Here is a 10,950-nt window from a genome sequence, read left to right as displayed (position 1 = left end):
TTGTTTTGTTTCTTTTGAATGTATAAAGGAGTGTTTCATAGGGAACAAATGGAAGCATAAACCTGGTAAGTTTTCAACTCAATGCAGGCCAGCCTTGCGGACCAATGGTTGGAGGTCAGTTAGACCTACAATCAATTTATGAAAATAGGGTTTGTCAAACTTTATATTTTATAGGGTCACCTATAAAACCTTCATGAGTGTGCCTACTTTCTCCTTAATTTGTGAAAGAAGCTCACTTTGTCTTTTGTCCTACTGAAGTGTCAAGGACTCTCAGGTTGTTCACTGTACGGCCTCTTCCTAGTCTCTACTGGGTTGGGGAACACGGATAGCTTTCAAAAGTCCATATATAGACTGACTGTAGTGGCCTCTCATTCTTTTTCACCCATTTTACAGGTTTGTCTATGTCAAAGTCTCCTCTTCCTTCTAGAAGAGCTTCTGTTTCCTTCAGAAGCACTGTCTTTTTTTTAAATATATTTTATTGATTATGCCATTACAGTGTTTCTATTTCCCCCTTCATTTCCCTCCACCCTGCACACCCCCTCCCCCACCATTCCCCCTTTAGTTTATGACCACGTGTCTCAAGTTTTTTAGATTCTATATTTCCCATAAGATTCTTGCCCTCCCCCCTATCTATTTTCTACCTACCATCTATGCTACTTATTTTCTGTACCTTCTTCCCCCTTCTCCTTCTCCCACTCCCCTGTTGCTAACCCTCCATGTGATCTTCATTTCTATGGTTCACTCCTGATCTAGCTGTCCTCTTAGTCTGCTTTGTTTTAGGTGTGGTTGTTAATAACTGTGAGTTTGCTGTCCTTTCACTGTTCATATTTTTTATCTTCTTTTTCTTAAATAAGTCCTTTTAACATTTCATATAATAAGGGCTTGGTGATGATGAACTTCTTGAATTTGATCTTATCTGAGAAGCACTTTATCTGCCCTTCCATTCTAAATGAAAGCTTTGCTGGATAGAGCAATCTTGGTTGTAGGTCTTTGAATTTCATGACTTGGAATACTTTTTTCCAGCCCCTTCTTGCCTGTAAGGTCTCTTTTGAGAAATCAGCTGACAGTCTGATGGGAACCCCTTTGTAGGTGACTGTCCTCTTATCTGTTGCTGCTTCTAGGATTCTCTCCTTCATTTTAATCTTGGCTAATGTAATGATGATGTGCCTTGGTGTGTTTCTTCTTGGGTCCAACTTCTTTGGGACTCTCTGAGCTTCCTGGATTTCCTGGAAGTATATTGCTTTTGCCAGATTGGGGAAATTCTCCTTTATTATTTGTTCAAATAAGTTTTCCACTGGTGGCTGTTCCTTTCCCCCTTCTGGTACCCCTATAATTCAGATGTTGCAGCACTTAAAGATGTCCTGGAGGTTTCTAAACCTCTCCTCATTTTTTTGAATTCTTGTTTCTTCATATTTTTCTGTTTGGTCCTTTTTTCTTCCTTCTGGTCCACTCCCTTGATTTGAGTCCCAGTTTCCTTTCCATCACTATTGCTTTCCTGTGCATTTTCCTTCATTTCAATTAGTTTAGCCTTCATTTAATCCTCTAATTTGTGACTAAAATCAACCAATTCTGTGAGCATCCTGATCACCAGTGTTTTGAACTGTGCATCTGAAAGTTTGGCTATTTCTTGGTCACTTAGAGTTATCAATTCTGGGGCTCTGAGTTGTTCTTGAGCCATGTTTTGGTCTGTTCACACCCGTTAATTATGGGGAGCAGAGCCTTAGGTGTTCACCAGGGCGGGCCCCCCCAGGTCGCTGGGTTGTGATGCTGTATGTGGGGGTGGGGGTCAGAGAGGGGCAATGGCAGTCCCCTCTGCTGAGAAGCACTATAATTCTAAATTTTGCACTTTTCTTAGTAAATGGCAAAATAATTTTTGGACTTAAAATAATAATGTCATGTTTGACATGTCCAAATATTTAAATTAATACTAGCATTAAAGAAATTCTAAAAATACTTAGACAAAATATCAAATAATGGATTGTTTCTTTAATTGATATGTCAGCTGTTAGACAGCTAATGTAATTAATATGCTAAGGCCTCAAAGAATTCTAACTCAAGACAGTCTTTCTCAAAGACTACATAACCTTTTGAAACCTATTCAGTTTGCATTTCTCCCTTGTTTTCTACTCCAGCTTTATCTGACCTTCTAAATGAGCTATTCTTTTTTCTGGGTTTTTGCAGAAAAAGAACAATTATATTATAAAATTTCTAAACCAGAAATTTGAATTAAAGTTCTTGTCTAGAGACAAGTTAAGGGACATAATTAAGGAGTTTCCAAAACTTTTGGAATACAGGCAAAAGTTTTTTTCAGGTTTTAATATTTTGTTGCCTTGACTACAATCTGTACCAGTAGTTCAGCCAATGCTTAACATTTCAGGGAAAATGCTTAATAAGCAGAAAGATAGGAAAGAAAAAAACTTAAATCACCCAATTATATAAACTTCAAAAACATTCTTAAGAGAGCAATACAAATAAAAAATTGATTATAATAAGGCAATTTCAAAAGCAGTTATTTTAAGGGAAAAATGTACAGAGATTCAAATTGTAAACAGAACAGAGATGAAAAATAGACTCTAGGAAACATCCCAGAAGCTGGAGTAAACCCACAGCTAAGACAGAGAGATGTGTCTTCTCTTTTCTAAATGGGATTAAATCTGAAATAGGATTTTTTAAAATTGTTGTTCAAGTATGATTGTCTCCATTTTCACCCCACCCTCGAGCCTACTAAAATAGGAACTTAATAATAAAAAAGAAATACAAGTGTAAATTTGCCAATTTAGAAAATATTCAATGTGTGTCCAGGTATTCCCAGAGCCTTAGGAAGTAAATAAACTGCAACTCTATAATAGAGTATTTGGTTCACTAGTTAAAAATAACTTTAAAAATCTCTTGTTTAAAAGTTGGGAGCCTATGAATAGGATAACTGTAGATACTGCAAATAAAATGATATTGGAAGAATAAATGTTCCATGCTGGCTAATAAACAGGACAATTATTCAAAATTTGTCTATTGGTGCTGCTCCAAGAGGGACATTAAGTCCCAGCACTTCTGTTTTGCTCTTCTAAACTCTCAAATCAACTAGTACCGCTTTCTTTTTGCCATGGTAGCCACTGTATCTACCATGAATCTCTTTACTGTAGAACATCAGATGTCTCAGAGTAAAATTTTAATGTTGTTTGAAAACCAAAAAAAAAAAAAGACTTTCAATAAGAAAAAAAAAGAATGAGAAATTTTATCTTAAAGTAAAAATGACTGCGCCAGATAGTGAGTGAAACTATAAAAGACAAATTTGAGGGTGTACAGTAAATTATAAAAGATGTGAGAAAAATGAGCTTTATTTGCTTTGGTTTACTGGAAGCACTGAAATAATGAAAATTTATAAAAACCCTAAGTCCATTCTCAAGTTTCAACCTGTAACTGATACTTTGGAATCATTATCAGAACATCCTTCTTTTCTCTATGACACAATTCCTACAAATTTAATAGGTAGGGTTTATTGGGTAAATGGAACTGCCAGATAAAGGGTACTGCAAAAGCATTAAAATCCCAGAAATTTTCCTGCATACAATAAAGTTATACATGATATGACTAATAATATAGTACACCATGATTCAAGAAATTGAAAAAATAATAATGGTCCTAGAATCCAAATGGACAAAAGATTCCATGGATACAGGCAGATTAATTAGAACGGAGGTCTTGAAAGTCTTCCAGAATTATATAAACTTTTCTTCTTTGTGTGCAATCACAAAAAAGTTAGGCCATGCTCTAAAGGTCTTAATTAATCAACATGGCACTCACTTAAACTTATTGCCTGTTAAAGCAAATCCCTTGTTCAGTAGCCAAATCATAGCTTAGTTGCTTCAGAATAATTATGTGCCTCAACTAAATAAGTTAAAGCATCTTTGGATCTTGTACTGTAATCACCTTTAAATCTGATCTTATCATATATAGTAGCCCCTTATTGCTAATGAAAAATACTTAACATTTTTATCCTAGTCAGTTAACGAATTATAAAGTAGTGATACTTTCTGCTCATATTATCATCTACTGGAGAAACATTCTTTTTTTTTTTTTTTAAGATTTTATTTGTTTATCTTTAGAGGGGAAGGGAAGAAGAGGGAGAGAAATATCAGTGTATGGTTGCCTCTCATGTGTCCCCCGCTGGGAACTGGCCTGCAACCAAGGCATGTGCCCTGACGGGGAACCAAACTGTGACCCTCAGGTTTGCAGGCCCACGCTCAATCCACTGAGCTGCACCATCCAGGGCTGGTGAAATTCTCTTATTACAGCAACTCTATTACCCTTACCCAATAAAAGAGAATCTCATTGTGTTTCTGTAATCTATGGCCAAAACAGAATTTTTAGACACTCCAATATCAACTTCTGACTTAATATTCATTGTTGCTTTGATACTAAATGCGGACAATATTGTTTGTTGAGGGGTCTTATATCCAAAGAAGAAGACCAGCAAACAGGCTAATGGATTAGGATAGAGATCCTATAATTAAGCCTGTATGTGTATGGTCAAAAGAGCTTTAACAAGGGTGCTGAGACGAAAGAACAGTCTCTGCAAACAAATGGTGTTGGAAAAACTGGATACACACGTGCAAAGGAAAGAAGTTGGATCCTAACCTTGCACCATGTACAAGATTAACACAAAATAGATTAATGGCTTTCATGTAAAACCTAAAACTGTAAATTCCTAGAAGAAAATATAAGGGACAAGCATTGTGACATTGGACTTGGCAATGTTTTCTTGGACATAATAACCCAAGCAAAAGCACAGGCAACAAAAGAACAATAGACAAATGGGTATACATCAAACTTAAAAACTTTTGTGTACCAAAGAACACATCAACAGAGTGAAAAGGGGAAAAAAACCTGCAAATCGTGTAAGCTGATAGGAATTAATGTCCAGAATATATAAGGAACTCCTACAAATCAGCAATAAAAATCAAATAGCCAATTAAAAAGTGGGCAAAGGACTTGAGTAGACATTTTTCCAAAGATGATATACAAATGGCCAACAAACATAAAAGATGCTCAGCATCATTGTGATCATTGACAGAGAAATGCAAATCAACACCACAGAGAGATACCGTCTCACACCCATTACGATGGCTAATATATAAGAAAAGAAAATAACAAGTGTTTGTAGAAACATGGGGGAATTGCAGCCTTTAGCATTGCTGGTGGGACTGTAAAATGGTATAATTGCTACGGTAAAATTAAATGGTAAAACAGTATGGATATCGGTTAAAAAATTAAAAATACAACTATCATATGATCCAGCAATTTCACTTCTGTATATTCAAGAGAATTGCAAGCAGGATCTCCAAGAGATATTTGCACATGCATTTCATATCAGCATTATTTACAATAGCCAAAAAGTGGGAGCAACCCAACTGTCCACTGATGGATGAATAAATAAAATGTAGTGCATACATCTGATGAGATATTAGTCAGCCTTAAAAAGGAAGAAAATCCTTTCACATGCTACAACATGGATGAAACTTAAAGATATTATGCTAAATGAAATAAGCCAGTAACAAGATTACTGTATTCCATTTATGAGGCCTAAAGTAGTCAAATTGATAGAAACAGAAAGTAGAACGATTGTTACCAGGGCTGGGGGGAGAGGAGAAAAGGGGAATTATATTTTAATGGGTATAAAATTTCAGATTTGAAATATGAAAAGTTCTGTAGATCTGTTTTTAGCAATATGAATATACTTAACACTACTGAACTGTACACTTAAAAATGGTTAAGGTGGTAAATTATACATTATGTAGCTTTCTTTTTTTACCATAAAAAACTAGGGTTGTTTTACAATAACTGACCATTGCTCTTATAAAATCTGATACCTCACCAAATTGTTCAAATTCTTCAACACACTGAACTGTGGTCTTCTCCAGGGCATTTCAAATGACTAAAATAAAATAATAAATATATAAATTAATAGCTGGTATTTTTTTTAAAAAATTGACTTTTAAAAACTGCTATAGAAAAAATAATTAAAAATGCTACTCAGTACTCTTTAAAAGATAAACAACAAATATATTCATTACATGATATCTAGAGTAACTGCCATAATAAAAGGATACTCACAGTAAAAGAGGTACCATGGAAGCTAGTAAACCATGCTGCATTTACTATAAAAACACTTTAGAAATACTATTGAAATATTTTAACAGGTTAGCACACTAAATAGGTTGATTAAAGTCCTCATACCAAGGCCTCATATAAAAAGAACAATAAAATAACAATAAATCCATGAGGAAGTTCAAGAATTCCATTACAGATACACAAAGCCTGCCCTCCCTCCCGTATTCTTAAAAGAAATACTGGGTATGATCTGTTATGAATAACAGGAGGATGAAGTCTGGCAAAAACAGATCCTGTAACACTAGAGGAAATCACAGATTGACATTTGCCAAAATTCTTCATTAAACAATGCATCACAGTAGGGATAAATTTGCCATATTATAATACTTTTCTCCTTTACTTGTTCAGGTATTATGCTTCTGACTTAGTCTATCTTATTTCCCTTACTAGTAATATTCACCAAAGTCTCTATAGACCAAGGTTGGTAAAGTATTGCTTGTAAACCAAATATGGCCTGCTGCCTATTTTTGTAAATACAGTGTTATTGGAAAACAGACATACATTTTAAAACATATTGTTTGAGCCCTTGTGCTACACCAGCAAATTAGTTGTGACAAAGAATGTATGGCTCATAAGCCAAAAATATTTAATATCTAGCTTTTTACAGAGAAAATTTGCTGATCCTTGGTCTAGACAATTACTACTATAACTTTATAATTTGGCTCTTCCAAACTAATTTTAGGTCAGTCATTTTAGTAAATGATGTAAGGTTATATTGCTCTAACTTTACTGGTAACAATACTCTTGAATACAATACATTAATGAAGAAAATGCCTCTGTATCAGAGAAATTGCAAAATGTAAACAATAACCATTGGTCACACAATTCTCAGAAACAGTATATTTGCGGCTCCACCAAAGTCAAATTATGTACAGCTTTCTTTGCTCTCTTTTCTTCCCCCAGTAAATGAATCAGGCTCTTCAATGCCCATCCAGGACCAAAGATTAATTATTTTGTTGAATTATTAGTTAGGCCAAGGGTATGATTCCTGTGGTAGTCAGTCTCCAAGGTAGTCCCTAATGATTCTCACCTCTTGGTACTCATGACTTTGTACATTGTAACCCTCCCTATTTTTATCAGAGTTGGTCTGTGTGACAAATAGAATACATCAATAGTGAGGGTTTGTCGCTTTCAAGGTTAGGTTATAAAAGACATTGTGATTTCTGCCTTGCTGTCTCTCATATCATTCATTCACTCTAGGGGAAGTTAGCTGCCATGCTGGGAGGCAATTCTATGGAGAGATCCATGCAGAAGGGAGTTGAGACATCCTGCCAATAGCCAGTGAGAAACTGGGCCTCCACTCAACAGCCCTGTGAGTGAGGCTTCTTGGAGGCAGATCTTACACATCCATTCAAACCTTCTGAGAACTGTAACCTTCCTTGGCTGATATCTTGACTGCAACCTCAGGAGAATACTGAACCAGAATGACCTGAATGAGTTGCTCCCAGACTCCTGACCCTGGGAAAAATGTGAGATGCTAAATATTCTTGTTTTTAAGCTGCCAAGTTTGAGATAATTTGTTATAGAATAATAACTAACTAATATAATTTCCCAACATCCTAAAATGCACTAGATCTTCTTTCAAAGAGTACAAAAGTGTAAAACCTTCTATGGGGAGAGAATTCTGAGAATAATGGTTCCATTTGTAGAAGTTAAACCACTAGAGGCATTTGTCAAAAATTTGTTCTATTACTTTGACTGACATAATAAATAATACCACCCAAACAGTTCAAAATTTTTAAGCCAAGTAGTTATAGATAATGGAATGGCCTTAAATTCTGAAACATTACTAAAACCATACATTGTATTTGAACTCTGCAGGTGAATTGGAATCATCTCTAAGTGAAAAGAATTGGAATCATCTATATCTAAGCTAAAAGAAAAGGAAAATTTGTTATCTAAAATAGACTCAGAGAATCTTTGAGACATATTTTCATGATCGGGTCTGAGACATTTGCGGCTATGTTCTGAAATGCCTTTCAGTCCCTTCCAGTCATACTTACTGTCTCACTGTTGTTTAATGTGTGTTTTCCAGAGTATCACATGCTTTTATGCAGCTACTGTCCTGACAGATGATTCAACAAATGATTCAAAGGCAAACAAACAAAAAACAATAGAATAAAATCACGCTGGTAACATGCAGACTGAAAATAAAATCTCCACCATTGAAACCTCACCTTCAAGGAAAATCAACAGCAGTGCTAAAGATTTGCCGATCCTCAAAGGTCTCTTCTGCAGCTTCGATTGACTGAGGAGCAAAAGGAAAGGCTGAAAAATAAAGAAGTAGCCATCAGCTTAGGAAAATACTGATTTTTGCTGAAGCTAAGTTAACAGGTAGCCACAAGAACCAGTTTGAAACCCATTTAATCGATAAAGAATGACTTGCCTCACTAAGCCTCCTATGAAAGTTGGCTAATGGGGGCAGCCTCATTCCAATCGTATGCACCTTTGAGTAGCAGCAAATCAACGATTTCACCTAAGTGACCGTGGACTAAGGATGATGTCAACCTACTTACACCCTGAAAATTTGTCAACTCCTAGCACTCCATGCTTCCCCCCAAATAAAGACCCTATGTTAGGTCAATAGTTTACTCTGCTTGGAGGGACCATGCTTGACCAGCACAGTCTCCCCACACTCCTACCCCAGGCCCCCACTATAGTAAGCAGTACATTTAGCTCTGTCTTTTTATTGTGCATATTGAGTGGTGGTCTTATTATCCTTTGGCAAACTCTGATGAATCTTTTATTATTTTTTTAACTCTTCCCATTTAATAGTGCTACTAGTGATAGTAATTATGATAATGATGATTTTAATCTATGCTTACTATACCAAGCACTTTGCTAAGAGCTTTAAATGCATTATCTCAATAATTGAGGACTGCCAGTAATATCTGGCTACCAGGGCTTTTTGGATTTTCAGGTAGCACTTGGACCTGAAGAAATTATTAGCCCAGGCTTATTCAGAGTGCCAGTCCTTTGCTTGTTTGCTTTCAAATCCACTTCTCACCCTTTCTCTGCTCTACTTAATATCACAAGGGGCTGACTCCTACAGACTGAGTTTTCTAAACTCTTCTATCAGCTGGCTTCCAGCTTAGTTCTGATCATGGGAATCTGTAGTGAAAGATGAAATGCAAGAAGGGAGGGGGGAAGGCAAGGTATCTTTCCCCTTTTTGCTTCTGGGGATGGTGGTTCTGGCAATAGTTATATTTTCTTCCATTCCTCCGGCCTCTTTAAACACATACACACCTTCCTCCTTGGTAATCATCACTGATATCATTTTGTCTAAAATACCTAGAGGGCTTTCTGACTTCCTGGACTCTTGATACAATGATAAAGAACCGGTGGTAGGAATTATACCAAGCAGACTTGGGAGACTTGAGATTTTGTGTCAAGGCTGCCTCTAAATCACTTGTGAACTTGAAACAATCACAGTTTGGTGCCTCCATTTTGCTATCTATGTAACAGAATTGTTGATCTTTAAGGTTTTTCCCTGTCGTCTCAAGTAGAACCTTCTATCATACTGGGCTTGTAAGAATTAGTTGAACATTTATAAGAGGCATAACTTTTCCCTTCTCCCATGTAAGTGTTTAGAAACTGCTTTAAAGGCTTTGATTACCTTACATAAGGGCCTTGAATATAGCCATTCTCCAAGCCAAATGAAACATGAAAATGTCCTTTTCTATGAAGAGGGCAAACTACATAATTTGAGGGACCCAGTGTAAAATAAAAATGCTGGGCCCTTGTTGGAAAGGCAGAAAAAAAGTGCCATTAAATATAGTACAAACAAGTCTTTTCCTTTAAAACTATTTTGTTACCTATAAAATACAGTACAGGTAACAGTGATGTAACAATATAACTTGCAAAGTACAAAAAATATTTTGGTGTTATAATTTTGTATAATACAGTATTATTAATGTGATATCTTGATTCATCATAATTTTGTGGCATGCTTTTCTGAAAATTTATTTAATAGGTCATTAAAATAAACATATACTTTGAGCAATTTTATTTTCAATTAAAACAATTGAAAGAGACATTGGTTGCTCTTGAAAAATGAAAGATTGCATAATTTATTATAATTTTTAATTTTAACTGGAAATCTTTCTGCTGATACAATTGTTATTGAAGCATTTAAGAGTATTTGATAGGCTGTGATAACATTTGGGGTATATTTCTGAGAAGTTATTCTGAAATAAAAATTTTAGTACATGTAGAGCTGATGATTCTCATGGAACATTTTTTCTAAAAATATTTCATTCTTTATATTAATCAGTTTTGTGTAAGTCAAAATTTAATTTTAAATGTAAATTTATACAATGGCCTTTTAATGCTTTCTCTGACATTTCCTGTAACATATGGAAATTGTACAAGAAATCAAATATGGCTCCATGCTTTGTATAAAATTCAAAACACTAATTTATGCATTCTATCAATGCATCTTCAACTACAAGGAAAGATAATAATTTTTAAATTATCTTCCTCACTAATAATTGGTTCATCTGAAGATTTATATGAAAGTGGTGTAATTTTCTGTCAAATGCCATGATATTTAGATTTATTTTTTCTTTCTAAGTCTGTGGATATGTGCTTTGCCATGCTGAAGCAGTTTTCTCTTTCTTTCTTTCTTTCTTTCTTTCTTTCTTTCTTTCTTTCTTTCTTTCTTTCTTTCAGAGGAAGGGAGGGAGAAAGGGAGAGAAACATCAGTGAGTGGTTGCCTCACACTGGCTTCCACTGGGGGACTTGGCCTGCAACCCAGGCATGTGCCTTGACGGGGAATCCAAC

This window comes from Artibeus jamaicensis, unplaced genomic scaffold (assembly GCF_021234435.1).
Source record: "Artibeus jamaicensis isolate MK-2021 breed Jamaican fruit bat unplaced genomic scaffold, CSHL_Jam_final scaffold_369, whole genome shotgun sequence".
In the NCBI taxonomy this organism is placed as follows: Eukaryota; Metazoa; Chordata; class Mammalia; order Chiroptera; family Phyllostomidae; genus Artibeus; species Artibeus jamaicensis.
The sequence above is the reverse complement of the archived record's forward strand: the minus strand, read 5'-3'. Positions refer to the sequence as shown.